The following is a 25144-nucleotide window of genomic DNA, read 5'->3' as shown; positions in this document are numbered from 1 at the left end:
TTAAAGACAGAGAGAATCCTAAAAGCAGCAAGAGAAAAGCAACTACTGACTTATAAGAAAGCTCCCATAAGATTGTCAGCTGATTTCTCAACAGAAACTTTGCAGGCCAGAAGGGATTGGCACGAAATATTCAACGTGATGAAAAGCAAGGACATACAACGAAGATTACTCTACCCAGCAAGGCTATCATTTAGAGTCAAAGGACAGATAAAGAGCTTCCTGGAAAAGAAAAAGCTAAAGGAATTCATCACAAAATCAGTATTACAGAGAATGTTAGAGGGACTTCTTTACGATTGAAAAAGCAAGATCAAATTTGTGAATAAAATGGCAATAGCTACATACCTATCAACAATCACTTTCAATGAAAATGGATTAAATACTCCACACAAAATATATAGGAGGGCTGAATGGATAAGAAAACAAGACCATTACATATGCTGCCTATAAGAGACTCACGTCAGATGGAAAGACACACAACAATGGAATGTAAAGGGATGGAAAAGATATATCATGAAAATGGAAACAAACAAAAAAGCTGGGGTAACAATACTTATACCAGATAAAATAGACTTAAAACAAAGGCTATAACGCAAGACAAAGAAGGACCCAGTAATCCCATTTCAGGGTATTTATCTGAAGAAACACAAAACGCTATTTCAAGGGGACATGTGCATCCATATGTTCATTGCAGCATTGTTTACATTAGCCAAGGTGTGGCGGCAACCTGGGTTGATGGAAGAATGGATAAAAAGGAGGTGGTACATATTTACAATGGAATATTGCTCAGTCATGGACGGGAATACCCATTCCATTTGCAGCATCTTGCCATCTGCAGCAGCATGGATGGACCTGGAGGGTATTGTGCCGAATGGAGCATGTCAGACAGAGAAAGACAGATGCAATGTGATTTTGCTTATATGTGGAATCTATAGAACAAAATAAACAAACAAAACAGAAACAAACTCATAGATACAGAGAACATACTGATGGTGGCCAGATGGATTTGGGGGTGTGTGAAAAAGAGAGGAGATTAAGAAGTACAAATTTGTTATTACACAGTAATCATGGCAATGTAGGGTACAGCATAAAGAACATAGTCAATAATATTGTAATAACTACCTATGGTGTCAGATGGGTCTTAGATTGTTGCGGTGATAGATTGGAGGGGGTTGGGGGACAGGGTGAAAAAGTTGAAATGATTAAGAAATACAAACTGACAGTTACAAAATAGTCATAGGGAAGTAAAGCACAGGGAATATAGTCAATAATATGTTAATAAGTATATATAGTGCCAGATGAGTACTAGACTAGTCAGGGGGATCATTTCTTAAATTATACAAATGTCTAAGCACTGTGCTGTACACTTAAAATTAATATAAAATAATATTAAATGTCAACCGTATTGAAAAATTAAAAAGTGGGGGGAGCTATGAAGGGGAATAAGAGGTCCAAATTTCCAGGTATAAAACAACTAATTCATGGAGATGTAATGTATGAGGTCAGACAATTAAGTTCACAAACTCATCCTAGGAAAAGTACTACACACCTCACTGCTGAATATCACTACAGTTACTCGTAGTATTCCCCTTGGGAAGCTACACACTGATGCCAGCACCTCATCCACCCTTCAAAGCAGTTTTGGAACTTTTTCAGAGCTGTCATTGTATGACCCTTGATGTCCTGAATGTCATCAAAATGTCTTCCTTTCAATCTTTCCTTTATCTTCACGTAAAGAAAGACATCATTGGGGGCCAGATCAGGTGAGTAGGGAGGGTGTTCCAATACAGTTATTTGTTTACTGGCTAAAAACTCCCTCACAGACAGTGTTGTGTGAACTGGTGCATTGTCATGACGCAAGAGCCATGAATTGTTGGTGAAAAGTTTAGGTCATCTAACTTTTTCATGCAGCCTTTTCAGCACTTCCAAATAGTAAACTTGGTTAACTGTTTGTCCAGTTGGTACAAATTCATAATGAATAATCCCTCTGATAGCAAAAAGGCTTAGCAACATCGTGACAAGTTCACAAACTTAATTGTCATACCTCATACAGCATTGCGAATATAGTCAATAATATTGTGATAGCATGGTACAGTGTCAGATGATTGCTGGGCTTATGGTGATACTTCTTTATGTATATAAACGTGGAATAACTATGGTGCACAACTGAAATTAATATAATATTGTATGTTAGCTGTATTTTAATAAAAATCTTTTTAAAAATTAAAAAATGAGAGAAAACAGACTATGGAATACTTTGGTGTTTTTTTTTAATTACAAGAGTAAGATTAGTAAGGATAAGGGTAGCCAAGAAAACAAGGAAACTAATCAAATTGAGTTAAATGTTTCTTGAAAAATTGCAATGTATATATGCTTCTCTTGTTTGTCTTGACAAGACACCAAACACACTCCTATTTATGGTATTAACATTATAATAAGAGAAAGCACAACTAAATAGAGCAAGCATTAATTAGAGGTCTAAATGATTAAAGAAATGGGGAGGAGTGTGAAGAAGATTGTATCACCAAGAAACAACCAGTGTTCTTGGATAGATGATTGGATAAAGAAGATGTGGTATACATACATAATGGAATAGTACTCTGGCATGAGAAAAGATGAAATACTGCCATTCATGACAACATGGATGGATCTTGAGATTACCGTGCTAAGCAAAGTGAATTATACAGAAAAAGTCAAGAGCCATATGACTTACTCATATGTGAGATATAAAACTGAAAGAAACAAACGAACAAGACAAACGAAGTAACAAACTCAGAGACAGACAACGATTTAGTGGTTACCAGAAGGTAAAGGAGGGCGGGAGTGGGTGAAGAGGGAAAAGGGGGTCAAATACATGGTGATGGAAGGAGAACGGACTCTGGGTGGTGAACACACAATGCAATATATAGATGATGTATTATAGTAATGTACACTTGTACATAATAATTTTACTAACCAATGTTACCCCAATAAATTTCATTAAAAAAAAAAAAAAGACTGATGTCATGATGCAGAAGAATATGACCCATGTATAAATGAACTAATTTCAACCTGCGAACTTGAGAAAGTATCTCATCTATTTCTTCTCTCAATGGATCTAATCAAATCAGTGTGTATTAGTGAGGCTAGCCTGCTGTAATAAAGAGAATTAGCAATAATTGGATAGCTTAAAGAAGACAAAATGTATTTCTCATCTGATAGTCTGAAGTGAATAGTCCAGGCCTGAAGGCCTCCCTGCTCCAAGCAGTTACTCAAAAAACCGAGGTTCCTTAGCGCATTGTCTTTATGGTATGATTAACGTCAGCTCACTGCCCCATTAAGATTGTACCCTGCTAACAGGCAGAAGAGAGTATGGTGGTATGTACCCAGGACTAGGTCCATAAGTGGCACACGTCACTTCCATTCACATATATTTTAGAGAAAATTTAGTCACCTAACTTAGAAATAGAACTAGCTGAGGGGTGGAGAATGAAGTGAGCTTCAATATCAAGGGCACAAAACCATGCTCAAAACACTAAAAAAGAAAGATAAATGGGAATTAAAGATGCATATCTATCTAAGTTGGATTTTTAAAAATGTTGTCAGTGCTTCTTTTCTCTCTGGATAAAAGCAGGTATGGTATAAAAATATCTACCAATAGGTAATTCATACAAAAAGTCTCAGCATTCCCTAAGAACAGTATGGAGCACATTTTATTCTCTAGGGCAAAATATGTAATAATGTATAAACCTTCAGCACATGGTGTTTGGAATATTTAACTCATAGAAATTTTGTAATTATTTTATCCTCTTTAATCATGTAAAAATGTAATTTAAAATTGTGTTATACAATTCCAAATCACCTCAAATTATGTTCTCATTTTACATATTGCAATAGCAGTAATCCAAAAGAAAACTTTTCATTTAATAAATTCAGCTCAAGATTATACTTTTTTATGGTTACCTAGGTAATAGTTGCCATAGCTCTGGAATACATAATCCGTTTAACAATATATTCATAATTGGTGCTACAGTATAGCTTCAGATCACCATTTTAAATACAGTTATAAATAAATGTGTTAATCTTCGCATTGTTCATCTATCGATGACAAATGTGCCTACTTATTCCATATCTGTCAATACTTCAAGTGCCAATTTATAATCTATTCTTTAAGATCAAGAATTTTAGAAAATTTCATACTTGTGTATATGTATGGGTATTGATCGTAAAAATGTTAACATATATACAACTGAATTTCTATGAAAATGAAATGTCAACTATGATGTCAGATGTGTACCACACTTATTGGGACGATCGCTTTATAGAGTATGTAAATGTCTAATCACTATGTTATACATCTGAAACTAACATAATATAGTATGTCAACTGTACTTGAAGAATAAATTTTAAAAAAGAAATGTCAAGCATGTTTCTATACTATGAATATATACAGAACCTTTAAACCCCCCCAAATTTTTAATATGATATTCATTTCTACTTGTTAGTTCAACTTCCATAATTATTTAACCAACCATTCTCTATCGAGGAAAACCAAAAAAAAAAAAAAAAATGACCTTAATTTACATGTATAATTCCTAGATCTTTAATTATTGGGTTGTAATTCATCTGAGGTATTTAAAAGTTTTGATTGGTGTGACACAGGGCATAAATGATTACCTCTTTCAAGCTGTTTAGTAATTTTAAATCAAGAAGTAGCACAGCATACCAGAGTACGCAAGAGCCTAATGGCAGACTTGTAATTAAATTCACTGTCTGAAACCAGCTATGTGATTTTGAGAAAATTACCTGAAGCTCAGAGCCTCAGTTTTCTCATCTACAAAGAACTTCCACAGGATCATTTTCAGTGTTACATGAGATAATGTAGGTGGAAATAATTTCATAATAATAATATGTATGAGCCCAGAGGAATTACTGTAACTTACCTACCAATTAATTTTTCCTCTACTGGTTTAATTATTGATGTAAAAATGTAAATTGGATGATGCTCCAACCAAAAATTTTATACTATAATTTATATTGATATATTTAGCTCTTGGCATTGAAGGTAGAAACTTTTGCATTAGCAACATTCATCCAACTTTTTTTTTTAACCAAAACACAGTATTCATAAAGAGCTCAGCACTACCTATATTCTAAAACTATAACAATAGAACTTGACTGGCTTTACCAACTCACTCAATTGTATTTCAGATCTTTCATCTGTAACAGAAAAAAAAAATGTAGCCCAAAAAACACAATGTATAGTGCCTTTTAGAAAATAATTTTTTGTAGGGATAAAATGTAAATACACATCAAACGCACACCAAACACACACACACACACACACACACACACACACCCCTTTGCATTGCTTCTCTTCTCAAACTTCAATTCCCTTTTCCTTAACCTTGTTTTCAAACAAGACTTTTCTCCCTGCTATTGCTATGAAACGGCTCCGGCTCCGTCAAAGTCACCATTAATTTCCATGTTACCATTTCCCAAAGTCAACACCCAGTTCTCATCTTAACTTGACCTCTCAGCAGCATATGACATAGTTGATCTTTCTCTCCTGCTCTCCGGGACACTACATCTCGTGGTGTTCTTATGAGTCTGCTCCTTTTCTGTCTCCTTTGCCACCTCTGCCTCTTTATCTCTCCCTTTGAATTGTGGATTGCCTTGGGACCTAATCAGAGGTACATTTCTCTATTTACACTCATTTCCATATGTGATCTCATTCATTCTCTTTGCTATAAATTTCACCTATACTCTAATGACTCCCAAATTTAATTTCCCCTCTATTTCTCCTCTGATCTTTGTGATAATTCTTCCTAAACTAACTGTTTACATATCAACTGGAATGGATACACACCTTAAACTTAACATATACAAAACAACTCTTGTCTCCCCACTAGGACCACGACCTGTTCCTCCACCATTCTTCCCCTCCATTCACACATTTTCTCAAGCCACAAGCCCAGAAGTCAACTTTGACTTCTCTCTTTTCCTCATCTCCCACATTCAGTCCATCAGAAAGAGAAGGTTTGAATATATACTTGAATCCTACTTCTTCTAACACCTACCACCACTAACACCCTAGTGCAAACCACATTCTCCAATTTGACTTTTATAAAAATGTAAATCAGGTCATGGTATTCTCCTATTCAAAATCTCCTGTGATTCTCAGAAAATAGCCTATCATGGCCTCTATGTTTTTATGTCCCTGGCTTACCTTCACAATCTCATCTCCTATATCTTTCTACTACACTGGCTTGTTCCCATGTTAGCACCACCTCACTTTCTATTCCCTCTCCTGGGATATCCTTACCCCAGATCATCAAATGGATTAAGGCTAACTTCCAAGTCTCTGCTTCATTGTCATCTTATCAACAGCCTTCTTCACCATCCTATTTTAAATAAACTTCCCACCTCACTTTCTTTTCTTACTGTATTTTTATCTACAAAAAATGTGGGCCAAGAGATGCTCCTCTCAGACATCCTTTCTGTTCGCCAGAAGTGAGGAGTGGGGTTAACTGTATCCCCCAGCCATTAACTCCATCAGGACCTGCCTCTGCTTTAGGTACAGGTGATGCTCTTCTCAGTGTGACCTCAGCCAATGGCTGAACAATGTGTCAGTTCAAGGACCTAACCATGTCTAATGAGAATTCTTTGCTCTGGAGTGCTTCATTGGAAGGATAGAGATATTGTCAGGTACAGCATCATAACTCACCTCTGCTCAATCCCACTTCCTCCCTTTTCCTTTTACTGGTGTTAGTCCCCAATAAACCTTTTCATGCTGATGTCCATTTCAGTGTCTACCTCCTAGAGGACCCAAGAGATAAGGAAGTTATATTATATGTTTGATTATTATATCTCTTTCTCTCAATAGAATGTAAGTTCTATTAAAAGATTGAATTTGTCTTTTCAATGGTTGTATTCCCAATGCCCAAAAACAAATCTAGGCTAAAGTAGGTACCCAACAATTATTTACAACTAAATAATGACTTTGAATAAGTGAATTACCTCATACATAAACAACATTATAGCACCATTAATAAAATATAAATAAAAGAAAGGGGGAAAATATCAATCCACAATTTTTCCATCCCAATAAATCCAGTCTTTAAATTATTTCTTTTACTTTAGCTGCACCCTAAAAAATTATTTAGTTATATAGTTTTAGTTACAGCATTGCAAATACAATTTTTATTTTATTGTTTAATTTTGACTTAACATAAAAATTTTCTGTTACTATAGTCTTCAGATTATACATTTCTAATGGTGTTTATGTTTTATTAGACAGATATACGAATTGTACACCTGAAACCTATCTAACTTTACTAACACTTGTCACCACAATAAACTTTAATTTAAAAAAATGATAGATAGATATATGCACAATGGAAAGTTCACTAACGTAATTGTCTGACCTTCGTACAACAACTCACTAAATTGTGGAAGTATTTTTAAATCAAATTTTTCAGTATTAGAAGAAAAATCACAGCAAATTATCTTCAAATGTCTCAATTTTTTAGCAAGGAACTGAGCTAAATTAGGGTCATTTCAGGAACATTAGGTTGGGAATAGGAAATATTTTTTTTATTCTGTAAACTCATTTTGTTGCACTTTACCAAAAACAATGAGCTGAATATTAGAAAAGACTTTCTGATTTGTATATGGGTTTGGAAGAACGAATATAAATTAAAAAGAGAATGAACTAAAGAATTTTGCACAACCTCTAGAATTTTCTTTGCATGACCTCTAGAATTGTTTTCTAAATGGACACGCATACTTAGAATTATGTTCTCAAACTCTGTGCATACATGCTACAGATGCTAGTAAGATGTAAACAGATGGTGCACAGTTCATACACAGGCAATTTGACACACCTGGTCATTAAAGCACAAGTTGCTTAATTTTAATACCAAGAGACTGTCTCTCAGTTTAATAATCCAATAATACTCTCAGAAATTTAGCAATGTAAAAATTTGTATTTTATCATATTTTGTTAAAAATTGAGTAAAGTGTGATTTGATAAGGTATAATATAATAATACTTCCAAGTCCTTGATACGTACCAGTAGAAACTTCTTGACACATGAGATGATGGAGTAAGAACATTGAAGATCGTTGAGTGTCTGACATAGACTGCAAGTATAATATCAATTACTAGAATTATCAAATATTGTTTCACAAAAACCCTTAAACACTCACTTGCACTATCTAGTGTTCTAATTAGTTCCTTGACCTATTTGTAACAAAGCTTCATAAGGACTTTAGGCTTAACCTGAAGTAGTACAATTGAAATTATTACATTAAATGTAGTCCCATTGTGAGGGTAAATCACGTACTTCATTGTATGTAGTTAGGTTACACTAAGTCATGGTAATAAACTTGAAAATTTCAAGTGCTTAACACACTAGAGTTTTTCTTGCTCATAAATCAGCGTGGCTCTCCTCCATGCAATCATTCAGGACCGAGTTTCTTTCCATCTTATGGCTTTATCGTTCTCATCAACCTCTGCAAGCAGCCAAAACAAGAGGAGAGATAGCACGAAAGAGACCGAACCACTACTGTAAAAGCCTCAGACAAGGATGATACATGTTATTTTCATTCACATAGTCAGCCACATAACTATGCTTTCAACACAAGGGAGTTAGGGACATATAGTCTAAACATGTTCATTATTACAACTGTGTTAATATAAAAAGAGAATAATGTTGGAAGAAAGTTAGAGTCTGTGAAACATTTATACAAAATTAAAACATTATAAAAATAGGCTTTTAAAAATAAAAATCCCCTTAAGACCACTACTGTAAGGATAACTACTGTAAAGGGTGTTTTTTTTTTACATATTCCAACTTGTAGTATTCGTATGCTTAAATATATTTTAAATGAGTCCATGGTGTGCCTAACATTTTTCAACCTTAGAATAAAATTTGAAAACCTTGTATAGTGGATAACAAAATGCTAAACTGACTACTTGCTGACTTCCTCTCCTCATCCATCATGGCACTCCAGCCACATAATCCTTTCTTAAGTACTTAGAACATTCCCATTTACATTTCCAGTTCTTACTGTTTGGAAGTTTCCAATTTTCTACCATGCTGGAGCCTTTTCCTCCTCTACATTGCAACTCAAAAAATCATCTCCTCGGTGCAGTTTTCCTACACCATTGATCTAACACAGTGTCTTCCATACAGTGAATCTATTTCATCAACATATTTAATTCCTCTCTAGCAATTACCACGATCTGGAATTATTTTCTTTCTTTATCTCCATAAGCAGGTAGGCTCCAAAAGGAAAGGAACGTTGTCAGGCTTATTCCATACCATTTGTCCAGTGTAGAAAATGGTGCCTGGTATACAATAGATGCTCACTAATGAATGAATAAATGAATAAGAGAATGAATGAGTGTTTGCATGACTGTGTAACAAACCAAGAATCTAATGGCTTAAAACAGCAAAGGTTTGTTATTTATCATGACTCTGTGGATCAGGAATTCAGGCAATGCTCAGCTGAGTGTTTTCTCTGCTCTCGATCATGTTGGCTAGTTTCCCTCACACACAGTTGCAGTCGACTGGGAGCTCATCTAAGGTGGCTTGTCATCCTTCAGGGTGTCTCTCCATATGGCCTCTAATCATGAAATTGTCTAGCCTGGACATCTTTTATCATGTCTGCTGAGGTCCAAGAACGGGGAATGGAAGCTGCAGTATCTCTTAAGGTTTAGTGGGAAAAACCCACAATGTCACTTCCACTGTATTCTATTGATCTAAGAAAGTCACAGTCCAGCACCCATCAAGAAGAGAGAAAATATACCTTATTTATTGGCATCTATTTATGTACAATGAAGGGAGGAATTGGACAGCCATAGTTGGAAACTATATACGATATACCCCAGTACATGGAAATGTCAGCATAAAAGGTATGAAAAAAATTTTAATAGGTATTGCCAAATTGTTTACAAACAGGCTGTGATAATATTATTTTGGTGTCTGCCATAATTCAGTCAGACTCCTTCTCTTAGATGGGTCATACTGTGATTCTTATAATTAAATGAAAAGGAAATTTCAAGTGACAGAGAAACATATCTAGATAAAATACTTTCACCTGCCTTTTAGTCCCAAGTGTAATGTATCTAAGATATTTTAATATGACCCACCCTGATTTCGGATTTCTGACTAAAGGTGGGAACCACCATTTCTGAGCTCCAGAGACATTAGAAGGTAAATGAGGAAAACAGAGAACAGGTGCTCTGATCGATTATTACTTTCCCTGGACAGAAAGATTGATGCTGCTGATGAAATCTAGCCAGCTTTCCCAGGTTTATTCCCTTCAGGCCAAGACTCAAGAAAAATCTCTTTAGACAAGCTCAGCTAAGAGGTAAATCCTTTTCTCTCTGGTAAGGTAGGTTAGCAGTTTTCCTGAATAATAGAGACTCAAGAATGAGCTTTAGGTTTGTTATTCACTCTCCTAATAGGAAAGATTAAGATACAACAAAGATCTCAACATAATACATATTAAATTCCACTGGGAAGACTTTTTAAATTAGCAATGTCTGTGCCCCTCTCCCAGAGATTTTCACCTACTAGGTTGGGAGTATTTTCTGAAAGTTACCCAGGTGTTTTTCATGTGCAGCCTGGATAAGAATCTCTCTACCTTAGAGAAAAGGGTTTGGTGACAATTGGCAGGTTTCACTTATGATATCCACAGCATTAGTTTTCTGCAGTCCTGTTACAAGAAAAAAAAAAAAATGTATACAACTGACGTTAACTGGAGATTTTCCTGAAAATTTCCCCATAACAAATGTTTATCGCTCCTATCCACCGTGTTTGAGGTATCTATTTCTTCACATCCTACCAACATTAGTTATTATTAGCAATTTACTTGTGTTTCCTTTTGTTAAACTAAGTGGAGACAACCACTTCAACGTTGTTTCAAGTGCATCTCTTGAATAATTGTTGAGACTGAACATCTTTTCATTTTTTTATTGGACATCATGTCTTCTGTGAATTGCCTTTTCAAATTTTTTGCCCATTTTCTATTGAGCTGTTCATATTTCTTTTCTTTGTAGAAACTATTTATGTTGATATTATCCATTTTTCTTTTGTATATGCTATATATTTCCCCAGTTTTTCACTTTTTTAAAACTTTTATATGGTGTTATTCTCTCTCTCTCTCTCTCTCTCTCTCTCTCTCTCTCTCTCTGTGTGTGTGTGTGTGTGTGTGTGTGTGTGTGTAAATTCAAATCTGCCAGTGCTTTCTTTTCTTATTTCCTGTCATGCTGGAAAGGCCTCTCCCAATCCAATATTATTTTTTAAAAGATTCTATATTTCCTAACATGTTTAAGTTTTTCAATTTAAATCTTTAATCTTTCTGAAATTATTTAAGTATAGTGTGTGGTATGAAGCTAATTATTTTCCATTAATTTGGACAACACAAATTATTAACTTATCACAGCACACTTCCATTTTTAGATACATTTTTCAAATTATATATTTTGTACAGTCTGATCATCTAAAAGTACACATGGTGATTTTAAGGATCTTAAATGATGAAATATAGATCATTCTAGCTATTTTACTGTGACACTTAGGGGAAAAGATGAATTTAAATAAGAATAAGTTAAATTTTCTTCCCTCAGTCTGAAATGCATTCATTATATCTGGAACTTTAGATACAAATATACTTTAGAGATATTTTAAGTCCTCTTAGTTTAGACTTTAGGATTGAAAAATCAGAAACGTTACATTCTGCAGCCATCAATTCTTCATAGCGCTGATGTGATTATTACATTATTATAATCCAATTATGCTAATAAACTCTAAAAACAAGTGGACTGCTACCTTAATTAAAAGGCAAAAATATATAGAAAACAAATATACACAATAATAATTTTTTTAAATTAAAGTTTATTGGGGTGACAATGGTTAATAAAGTTACACAGATTTCAGGTGTACAATTCTGTAATACATCATCTATATATCACACTGTGTGTTCACCACCCAGAGTCAGTTCTCCTTCCATCACCATATATTTGATCCCATTTACCCTCATCTACCACTAATATTATTTTACTCCTTTAATTGTTTAGGTTAAGACCAATGCTGCAAATCTTTTGCTTGTGATAAAACAATGTGACCTTAGCAAGTCATTTAAATTCTCTAGATCTCAATTTCCTTATCTCTAAATTAGGGTCAGAGTGTGGATTTCAAAGTATTGTTAGGAGCGCTTAGTGAAATATGTGAAAAGTGTTTAGCAAAATGTTATACATAAAGACAACACCCGTTAAATGATAGGTGTTTTCATTCTATTACTGTTGTTATCACCTACTATATATGTTATGAGACATGTGATCTTTTAATAGTTGTTTTTATTGTTTTCATAGGTAAACTCACCCTAGTCAGGCTTTGTCCCCGATACTCCATTGATAGTGTTTATGTCAAAGTCACCAGTGATTTCCATGAAACCAAATCCCACCTTTCTGGTCTTGTCTTACACTACTGTCCTCTTAGTACATTCACTTTACTCTTCTGCCCTCCTACCTCTTACCTTGTTCTTTGCTTCTCTCCTCTCACCACACTTAGCGCATCCTCTGTCTCCTTTATGATCCATCCTTTCTCTTCTATTGAACCTCTGTTAAGGAGCTTCATGGCTTTGTTTGGTCACCATCTCAGTATTCTCACAAAGTAATATTTCTAACTAATCTCATACAATCTGTAGCTTTAAGTAACCAACTATATACTAATGGTTCCAAAATCCCTATCTTCAACCCTTTCTCTTTGAGCTCCAGAAATCAACTTTCTTCTATCTCATATCTCTACATGCGTAACAAACAAATATTTCAGACTTATCAAGGAAATACCAGAACTCCTGGTCTAGCTTCCTAGTCACACCTCAACTACATCCTGTCCAAATCCTCTCCACTTTATAAGCTAGTACTACAACTTTTTACAATGTAAATCAGATCTGGTTTCACCCTTCCTTAAAACCTTCCAATGGATTCTAGTTATACTTTTTAAATATTCAGATCCTTTAAAGGACACTCCGTGGTCTGGCCTTTTTCTTATTCTTTGACATTATTCAATAATCCCCCTCTCTGGTCATCTGCACTTTAACAATATTGCCATTCATTGTATCTTTAAATCCAACATCCTCCTAAATTTTCCCAGACTGTCACCTACCCATACAGGCTGATTCTAAATAGCTGAGCCTCTTTATTATGAACCTCGTTTTATTCATTGGAATTAAACATTGCTTAATTACTTATTTGTTTATTTCCTCCCACTAATATAAGTTCCATAAAAGTAGGGATCTTCTAATCTTGGTTCACATCTCAAAGAACAGAGTCTAGTATTCAATAAGATTTTGTTGAATGCATAAACGAATATATTACCCCTTTTAACAGAGAAACTAAAACTTGTCTTAGAAGAGCTAGTGTAATATATTACTGGGAGAAAAAATGATGAGCAATCACTTTCCTTGAAACTTTGCATACCTTCTTTAATTGCTTTGAAATAAATTTGTCAATCAATTAATGTTTATTAAATTACTAATTAAGTACTGTCTGGAAACAAACAACAGAATACTAAGTATGATTCCTAATATCATGGAGTTTTCAACTGAGATGAGGAGACAACTATACACATGAAAAGTTAAATACCTGGCAGCAAATATTAAATGCTAGAAAAATGGTACAAATATGAATGAGGAGAAATAGCATATGATTCAAATGAATTTACTTGACAGGATATTACCAGGAACCGTTATGTTTGGTTTCTTCATTGTTGAAGTATAATCACATTTTTTGAAGATTTTGATGCCCAACTGAATGAGTATAAAATCTGGTAACAAAATTTTGAGAAATACAAAATAACTCTTTCAGATAATTCAAGAAAAAGAGAAACAAAATGTAAATGATGCTCACTAAGAAAGCATAATTAAATTGAAGTCATTTTCAGGAAAATTTCCCATCTGTTTGAACAGAAGGAAAAAAAAAAAAAACCCACCACTGTGTTGTTTTGGGCAGAAATGACACATTTTGTTGTTCTGCCTAGTATACATATTTTGGGATTTGTTTGAAAGCTAATTACATGTTTTATAGTTTTAAGTTTAAAATAAAGAGTTTATTATGTATTTCTAACTGCAGAGATTTTTACCACAAATGTGTGTTTCCAAAAAAAATAAATTTTTTCCTCCAGAGTAACTCTCTCCACAGTCATAACTTGTGAGGTGAGTCTAAACAATGCAATTCAAATACAGTTATATCATTTTTTAAAAGTTGTAGTGTGGATAAATTTATCAGATGAGTTTCTTCCTTGTCAGGAAGGTCTAAGGTAACATAAGACCAAGTGCCTAGAAAAAAAAGAAAGATGCTGGTAGGGGGTAAAAGTCACAGAAAAGGAAAGTGTAAAGATAAATGCTACCTATTATTTTTTTTAATTAGTTTTAGGTGTACAAAACAATGTAATAGTTAGACATTTACACCCGTCACAAAGTGATAACTCCCCTCCCCCAATCTACTACCCCTCTGACACTGTATAGAGCTGTTACAATTCCATTGACTCTATTCCTTATGCTGTACTCCACGTCCTGTGACTATGCTACCTACTTTGTACTTTGAAAACAGCCAACCCAGATATCCACCAACAGCTAAGTTCTTTAATTATTCTTGGAAGAAATGGCAGGGAGGGTCAAGTTTAAGTAGAGCCTATCAGCAAAAGACAACAGTCCTCAATTCTCCCTGAAAACAACTCAGCAAGATGTAGTTTTGAAGTTATTCTGTATAGCCATATCACCATGGTAACCTCCAGCTCAGGCTAGATGATGTCTGCAGAGCAGTAAGAACATTCCTTTGAAAAGAGAAGGATGCATGTAGGTCTCACACAGACACACACACACACAATCCGATGCAAGAGAATAAAAGATTCATTTACAGTGAAGTGCAAGCTGCATGTTGTAGGCATGTAACATTTGGACAATAAAACCTTTCTGAATATTTTATTATAGGAGACAGGCAAAATTTAACCCCAGCTACTGAAACTGGGAGCACCTCCAATATGGCAAGATGTAATAACCATAAAATAAAATGTGAAAAATAAGGGGATATTTTTCTGGGCTAAATAATCCAGAAATTTCCCCCACCTAAAACCAAGGTGGGGAAAAATCTCATTTCTCCTCTTCTGGAGATACAAAGCAACTTTTCAGAAGCCATGCACATCTATCCCCAGGTATTATTGTGTAAGGCATGAATGAGATGTGTTTGCACGTGAGGAAAGCTGCACCTCACTCAGTGTTAGCAATAATATATGTATCTATGTGAGAAATAAACACAGACAAAAGTAGTTAGAAATAGTAATGCTAATGTCACTTTCATAATGCTTATTATTTGATAAACTTTACATATATTCACTTTCTTAATTCTTCCATCAACCCTGTAGTAAAGGTGCTATTATTTTCCCCCGGTTATAAATGAATCACTAAAACACAAATAGGTTAAGTAATTTTTCCAAGGCCACACAGCTAACAAATCCAGAATTCAAATTGTGACAGTTTAGCTCTAAAAACTGTGTACTTAATTAACCACTATGATCAGACTACATTACCAACACAGGATTCCCTTTTTTACGGTATAAATGATAAAACTTCTCAAGTCTGCTGTGTATTAGTTATCTATTGTTGCATAACAAATGGCTTAAAATAATAAGCATTTATTGTCTCAAAGTTTCTGTGAGTCAGGAATTCAGGAGTAGCTGGGCTGAATCATTCTGGCTCAGGGTTTCTTATGAGGTTTCAATTAAAATGTTGGCGAGGCACAGTTAGCTGAAGACTGACTGGGGCTAAAATGTCTGCTTCCAAAAGGGCTCATTGTCATAGCTGCTGGCAGGAAGCCGTCGTTCCTTATCACTTGGCCTTCTGCATCTAGTAGTTTATTTAGCTTTACAAAATGGCAGCTGGTTTCTCCCAGAGTGAGAACTTCTTTCAGAAGAGAGAACAAAGCAGTAACCAAAATGTCACATGCCCTCACTTCACACATATTCTACTGATCACACAGAATGCCTTGTGTTATGAATTCCATACGCAAAGGCAAGAATATCAGGAGCAGGGGATCATAGAGAACGATCTGGGAGACTGGCATCATAGCTGTAATTTGAATTTCTTTAATGCAAAGCAAAGTAGGGACTAAGGCAAGACAAGTGAGGCATCTAGAGGGCAAAATTTAAGAAGGCACTCATTCTCAGGTGCCGACACTGAGAGTAAGCACCTTTTCATACTTTGCTCCCTAGGTGCCTTGTTTGCTTTAGGCTAATAGCAGCCTTGGTACAAGGATAAACACTCTTCCATGTTTTAATTTAATATTTTTACTATTATTTATTACCGTTGGTCTGCACCTTCAAGATCTTCAAGGGAAAATCTGAAACTGTCCCCAATACACAGAGGTCAAGGAGAGATGGAAGAGGCTGGCCACTCCATATTTGTAGGTGGCAGTTTAATAAGCAAGGGAATTAACATATTAGGAGTGTCTTAGATGGCCACAGATGAGTAGATCTCCACACCCATTTGGCAGAATCTTAAAAGTTTATATAGAGGCCTTACCAGGGTTCAGTCATATCTACCATCTAGATTGTCTCAACAGTACATTGTTCCCTAGGCTACGTTCTTGAATATGGCTCCTACTGTGGGAATGGTGAGCAGTAAAGAACCTCTAATTGCCTGGGTCCATCTCGTGGGTCAAGAGGTGGTCACATCCTCTCGATGACCTCATAAAATAATTACAAGTTCAGAGTCATCAATCATTTAACTAATGGAGATTTTATCTTATAATTTTGCTTATTTTAAATTTTAAGGATATTAAGCTTATATTCTATGTCTTGGTGTAGAATTAACCCCCAGGTGTTCGCAGAATGTAAAATAATTTACAAGACTCTACAAGAGTATCTGGAGAAAAGATTTACTGAAAGTTAAAAAGGAAGAGAGAGAGAGAGTTCTATTTGGAACCGGCAGAAGTTTGCCAGGGCAGTCTGAGTGGAAGAGCTATGGAGACAGAGGGGTAAGAGAGAGATAATGGCAAATGGAGTTTAACCAGGGGAGAGTCCGATGGAGGACAGCTGCAGGGATGAGGAGTGCTGGGGTTTTATACTTTTCTAAGCAGAATGTAGGGTGCTTGTCAGCTTTCAAGGGGGCTGCTGTTAAAATTGTCTTTTCCTGTTCCCGTCTATGATGATATCAGCTTGCAGGGGGTTGCTATTGCGATTGGGAACTGTTGTGTTCCCACCTATGATGGATGTAAGATGCTTGTCAGTTTGCAGATGAAGTGCTAGCCAGGGGAGTCAGAGCCAAGCAGTTAATGTTTACCTCATTCCTGTGAGCCCACAAGCTCGCTCCTGTTAACTCTTTGCCTATCCCATCCTGCCAGCTCATAAGTCTGCTCCTGTTAACTCTTTACTTCTCACATTATTCTAGTCATAATTTTTAGTGGTGCATTTTGTCTCTAACAATTAACTCATAATTCTGTACACTTACAGGGAAGGTTACAATGGAAAAGCTTTTTGTAAAGTGGTCTTAACCTGGAGTTTCATGGGCATGCTCTGTAAACATCTAATATCGTGATATTTGAGTTACGTTTATCCCAATTTTTCTGGGGTAATGATTCATAATCTTAACAACAACAAAAAAGCTAAAACTATTTCTTCATCATGAATTACAGCATCATTTTTTCAGATTTTGAATGTCTACACTCATTTGTCCTACAAAACTCAATCATCAGTTTTAAATGCAAGAATGAGACTCACATTACTAATTGATGTGCAGCAATAAGAATGAGAACTAAATTTCATTTTTTGATTTAATCTAATTTCATGAAGCTTTATGAAAAAGAGATTTACATAACAAAAAAGTTTAAGTACTTAAAATTTGTATTTATGGTGTAAACAAGAATACAAATAGACAGCATCAACAAAAATAATTTATCCCTGTTCTAACATATCAACTTCTTTTTAACCCATTTTCTCCTTGGTCTAGTTGCACACAAAAATCCTAACAGAGATATACATAATTTGTTTTTCACTTATATCCTAAATGGTTCTCTATGCATTATACACTAAATACCTCTCTATGCACTATGCACCTCACCTTGCCACACAAGTATCATTTCACATCCTGTTTTTAAAAGACTTTTTACTGCAGAAAATTTCAATCATATGCAAATATAGAGGACTATTTTAATAAACCCTCTGTACCTTCACCCAGCTTTCACAATTATCAATCTTCTAATCAATTCTGAATCAGAAACGATTTTGCAGAGATGTATTTCATCTCTCTTCACACTTCACCAAATTGTAAGATTTGATCTCTAACTTGTAACCTAAGTTTCTAAAGCACATCACAATTCCATGAAAGACTTTCACTATGTTCCTGGTACATCACGAGGTAGCCTATATCACCTTCGAAGGATACTTTTTATAGAAAGCTGACAACAGAGACAAGAAAGAACCAAACATCTTTGAGTTGCACAAGAGACTAGATTGAACTAGAAAATTCCAGTTTGTTATATATATTGTAATTGGATGTAAAAGCAAATTAGAAGAGATTGAAAATCATCCTAAATTGATTTAAAAATAGCAGGACCTCAAGAATAATCAATTAATGGTGAATCGTTTATTGTTTCAATTGCTTCAATCATTGTAAAAAAGAAAAGCAATTTTAAAGAAAAAAAGCTACAACCTTGAAAAATAATAAATCTGGAAAAAATAATAAAAATAACCAAAATGTATTTTGTTATCTGAGACCTGGGGAGAGGAGCTATTGACCGCTGAGTTCAATTAAGTTTCAGAGAAGAAAGTCAGAATTAGCAAATCCTTAACAAGCCACTCTGGCAGGAAGCTAATTTTTGATTAAATAACATGACTAGAGTGAAGGAGTTTAGTTCATAGGGAGATATTGGATCGCATTCAAATACATTACTTATTTCTAAGCATTAAAGAACAACCACAGATAGTATAAAATGATATTTTAAACAGCATAAAAATAACAACTTTGAAATTGGTAGCAACTAGTGATCTCTGGTTGATACTTAAATATTAACTACCAGCATGGGTTTGGCAATATAATTCATACTAATATACTTTTAAACTTTTCTTTTAAATATGACAAAAATGTTCCATTGCTGATTTGAATGCACACACACCTAAGATAGGTAACAATGAAGCCCACATTCCAGAGAGAGAGTTGATAGCAGTAATGAAAGGCAAACTGGACAAGGTATCAAAAGATCTAGATGCTACTTTTTCTCTAAGTGCATATATTTTGGGGTCTCAAAATATTTTATGTTAAAAGTATTGGGCTAAACTAAGTTAAGTAGATGAGTAAGCTAAAATTTAAAATAAGAAGATTCTCTTAATATATGCAATATGAAATGATAATGATTACATTTAAATGGTAGTTCTGTTTAAATTTCTATACTCAAAACAGAATTTATAGAAACGCTCCATAGTGACCATAGTATTACCTGTCTGTCCTGAACTGATATTCAGATGGGAGGAGGAAGGTATATGTTACTGTATGATAATGTTACCGTGATATCACCCAAACAGGTCTTTTTCTGAAGAATAAACATAAAATATATACTCAACATAACATAAGCCATTCGAGCACATTTTGCTAATTATTAAACCTGTATTAACACCTCTCAGAATATATTTTGTTGTAAATCCAATTAATATTCTCCATTTGGGATGTGCCACTTACTGAGTCCAATTATTGAACTTTTGATAAATAATTGTGACTTTCCTGGATTATTTGATACATTTGGAGACAAAGACTACTTCATGACAGATTCAGAGTAAGAAACAGAAAATACTCTAGGTCAATGGTTCTCAAAGTACTGTCTCTATTTCAGTAATCTGGGAGCTTCTCATATATCGATATTCTTAGATCCTACCCCCACGCCTAATAAATCAGAAATTCTGGGAGTAGAGCCAGGTTATCTGTGGTTTAACAAGCTCACCATGTCATTCTGGGGCACACTAAAATTTGAGAACCACTGCTTTAGACATTTTATGTAATAATAAATTAAATACAGGTTAGGTGCTTGTAGAATCATTGAGAAGGCTACAAGAGCAAGCTCTGAACTGGGCTTCCAGAAATGAAGGATAGAACTGACCCACTAGGGAATTACCACCTCAGAGTCTACTACTGGAACAATTGATTTCAAGGACGTATGCTGCAACTTCAGTGGGTACCAGGATGCTGAAATTAAGAAGCCACCATTACTGCCTCTACATATGTGCTTTTCAATCTCACCAGCTGAAGAAGAGAGCCTGACAAGAAGCAACAGGAGTGCCTTACAGCTCACATCTCCTGCACTTTCTTTCTCGTACAACAGCAGTCAAAGGGAAGAGAAAGATTGTTTCTGTCTCTCAGATCGCACAGCAGTGCACATGACTGATAAATCCTGCTGTCTGACTAGAAACATAGCTACATGGGTAGAATTTAACGCCACCACTGGCATCCAGTGACCCACATAGTTAAATCACTATGTGGACACAATCCATAGTGTTCTGAAGTATGGAACTAGAATTATCATTCCCTTTAATCACTATATTGAAGCATAATATAAGAAATACTGAGGAAACAAAGGTTTAGAAGCAATTGAAATATTTAAAAGTGATCACTGTTAGTTGGTTATGTGTCATTATCATTGTTTACGAATTTACACACTTGCATATTTATTAATTAAACCGATCAAGTAAAACAATTTCAAACTATTCCTTTGGATAACACATCTAAGCAATTTATATAAATATGACAAATAGATGATAGATAGATAGATGATAGAAAGAAAGATAGATAGCAATAACTTACATATGTATAATATTGTGTGTTACTCTTTATACACTACAATTAAGATAGGTAGAATATAATATAGTCATTTTAATGTGAAAAAACTGAGTTTCAAAATTATAAAATGCTACATGGCCATAGCTGAATAATAAGTAAAAGAACGGATGTCTTCTAATTCGTAGGCCAGTGTTTATTCCAACACACTTTAATGCCCTGTCTATATGTCCCCCGACACAGCAACACAGCATGGCAGAAGAAAATGGGTACTAAGCCAGGGACAGAAAGACAGTGTGAGCACAGAGCAAACAGGAACAAAGCAGTGGCCTAGGGAGAAGTTTTAAATAACAGATCAAATTCAAACTAAAATATTGCAAATCTAATACAATTCCAAGTATATTTATATATTAGTCAAGACAGGCTTGGCTATGGGCTGAGATTTAAAAAAAAAAAAAAAGAAGTTCATATCTCAGTGATTTAAAACAATAAAGATTTATTTCTTGTTCCATTGAGGGATGCCTAGGGACCCTAATCTGGCATATCTTCATTTAGGAACTCAAGCCGATGAAGTAGCCATTCACTGTAACATTGCTCATCATCAAGGCAGAGGAAAAGCACACTCTAGAGAGTCTCTTCCTGGAATTTAAATGGAACACATCCCAACTACTCACACCTCATTGACCAGAATAAATCACATGGTCTCATCCAACTACAGTAGAGCTAGGAAGTACAATCCTGTCATATGTTTGCAAGAAGGAAAGCAAGACAGAAATATTTGGTGGACAACATTAATAATTACCACAATGTCAAAGCCAAATTAATAAAGAAAGCTTATATCAAGAACTTGAGATCAAAGGTCATAAATAGCCAATTAGGGTAGATGAAGCAATGTTGATATAAACTTGGCATCTGTGAGTAACCATTTTTCCATCATGGTTATGGAGAAGCAGAAAAAACCAGTCATCAAAGAAAGAAAATGTGAGGCAGATGCTCAGAGCAAAAGAGAGAAAAGTGACAGAGTATTGCTAGGCGTCCTGATGGCTTTCTTGATCTAGTCATTTGAGAGCCCTAGCTGCACCTGTGTTCCATTGGATAACTCAATGTCTATCATTAAATTTCCTAGTTTTCCTAAATTCACTCTTGTTGGTTTCTGTTGCTTGCAATCATTATTAGGGAATATTGAGGAACACTGTGTTTTTCCAGGACCCATCATCTCCATGTAAAGTTGTTGTTTTCAATCTAGTTGTGGAGGGTACAGCTCACTGGCCCATGTGGGAATTGAACCAGCTACCTGGGTGCTATGAGCACCATGCTCTAACCAAGTGAGCCAACTGGCCACCCCTCAACAGAATTTTAATTAAGGCAATGATATTAATTATTTCCTTAATATTTCTACATCAAGTAGAATATAATATAGAATCTAACATAATATACTGAAATAGTTTCTCACATTAATGAACCTTCCTTTAGTTTCCCTGCATAAAACAAACTGATACAGAAAATTATTATAATTTGGAATTCCTATCAAAACACTAAAGAAAGAAAGATACTGGTATTAGAGAATTTGGATATTGTTCTCAATGTTTACATAATTGAATCCTATTAATCTAAGTGGACACCAATGAAAATAAATTGTCAATTTTTAACATGTTTTGCCATTACAGAAACAAACAAACAAAAAACTGTAACAGAATTTTTTTAAGAACCGAGAAAGTGCCTAACGATCAAGCAACTCCATCTAAAATTTAAAATATTAAAATAAAATTTGTATCAAGCAGAGAACAAGTTATTAGAATGTATAATGATATTCAGATGGAGAAACTGAAGTCAGTAAGCATTTAAAAAGTATTCAAATCAAACAAACAAAAAGAAAAATGTCACATTCAGAATCAAATGTGAATTAGTTCTAGCAGAGAAAGTAGAATACAAAAGAAAAAGTTTCTAAAGTCCTTAACATGATTCTTCCCAGAACATTTCATATCAACTATGCCATGTCCTTGAGCAGAATTATGTTTCCATACAGTCTCAAGTGGCAAAATCACAATTGTGGGAGATAACCTTTTTTTTGTTGTTGTTAACGTTATATGCAGGAAAATCATTTGGTTTATATTGTGAAAAAATGAGACAATCATGGAGAGGCTGGCAAATAGTCCAAACTGTCAGTTTGGTACAAACATTTCTGAAAAGATGAAGTAATTTGCCAAGACCTGCCAAAAATATGCCAACTATTTTAGTACATGCTTGAATAAACATGAAACAATATTTGGATATACAGATTAATGATAAGATTTTGTTATATATTTATAAGGTTCCATTGAAAAATGTTTTCTTTTAGTAAGAGAGCCAACAAAGCTTTTAAACATCAAAAATAATATTGAAATCTGTTTCATATAAAATGGAACATAAATAAGAGGATGATATCAATCACACAAAGGTTAAATTTAATGATGTGAAGCAAAACACATATTGTCTACCATGCAATTGTGATTTAATAATTATATCTTCATGCATAATCCCCTAGTTTTCAGTAGCAAAACATATTTGCTCACATACAGTATTTTAGAATACTCTTTCCACTTATATAGGATATAAAAATTGTGATTTTCTTATAACTCATAATCTCTGTCTCAAATAGTTTCAAACATACTGATCAGCCATAAACACTGACCAACACAGATCTTGTGGTAAGTGGCTCTCTTCAATGTGGTGGTATTGATCTGTTTTAAAAATAGTTGAGTGTCTACTGGACGCCAGACAGTCTTTTAAGTACTTGAGGTTCAGCTGGGAACATGACAGGCAAGGTGTCTATTTTAGTGAATGTTATTAATTGGGTAGGAAAAAAAAATTTTTTTTAATGTGATTTAAGTGCTATGAAGTTAGCTCAGATAAAATGACAGAAATATATTTCATTGATATTCCTTGTCAGGACTCAAATTGTGTATTCCAACAACCACTTTTAAACTCACCTCCTAACCTCAACATGACAATATTCAGTTTTCAATAAACATAGTTAGCGTGTGTACTCAGTAATAATTGTTTTTCCACACAAAATTATAACTTAATATATTTATTAACATTAGCCTGTTTCGTTTTGTTTTTCCCCTCAAAATGGAGCAATAGTAACCTTTTTATATCCCTTTTACAAACTGGAAAAAATGAGCTTCGGAGACCTTAAATGGTTGGGTCGGATCCATATGACGCAACTGAGACGTGAACCCAGGGGCTTTGAAGACAATTTTATTGAAACTCTTTGATACGTCAGGCATATGATGAATATTATAAAAAATATGGCATAGCCTTGACTTTAGAGTATTTCATCCGGGATATGGTTCACTGTTCATAATCCCTCGGTAGAAGCAATCATGCTTGTTCTAAAATTAACCTAGAAAAAAAAACATCTAACCCTTAGAAAATGCATGAGCTGGAAATAAGTCAGAGACTTAGTCTCAGTTATTCTTCTTTCTGGTAAATGATTGTTTTACTTCCAGAAGCCATCAGAGATTACATGCAAAAAATTTACGTTATCTATCTTAAAATTTAACTTTCCCTTTTACAATTTACAAATATTATCTAAGGTAACTGGAAAAACCAGAATGCGTTCAGGAGAGAACGTTAGCAGAGACTTCCTTGGTTTTCCCCTGTGGGACTGCCTGACTCACATTCCGAGGCTGCGGCATGGGTCCCCACAGCCCCAGTGGTCAGCCCCAGTGGTCATCCGCAGGGACAGGATAGGGGAAGAGGCTCTTCGTGACAGTTTCAACAGGATTTGATACAAGTAGCTTCTGGGGATCACTGATGTGTTAAATGGCTTTTGGAAAAATGGACTTACTGAGAAGCAATCCAATAGATTTCCCTGGAGCTACACTAGATAGATTTTCATTTTTTCTTTTTCTTTTTTCTTTTATTAGATTCAGATGTACAAAACAATATATTAGTTAAACATTTACACCCCTCACAAAGTGATAACCCCACTCCCCCAATCTAATACCCTTCTGACATCTTATATAGCTGTTACAATTCCATTGACTCTGTTCCGTACGCTGTACTCCACATCCCCTGACTATATACAGAGGGTACCAAAAAAACATACACACATTTTAAGAAAGGAAAACTATTAAAATTGTAATACTCAATATACAATGATAACAAAAAATGAATACAAGTGACGTTTGACTTCTGCAATTCCAAAGGTGCTCAAAGTGGTTACCATCAGCTCAGCGTCCAGACACTTCGGATTATGGTGAACTATTGCTTGAGCAATGTTGACCAAAGTGTCCACTTGTATACATTTTTTGGATATATATATATATATATATATATATATATATATATTC

Source organism: Rhinolophus sinicus, linkage group LG02, assembly GCF_036562045.2.
Source record: "Rhinolophus sinicus isolate RSC01 linkage group LG02, ASM3656204v1, whole genome shotgun sequence".
Lineage (NCBI taxonomy): Eukaryota > Metazoa > Chordata > Mammalia > Chiroptera > Rhinolophidae > Rhinolophus > Rhinolophus sinicus.
Note: the sequence above shows the minus strand (reverse complement) of the source record.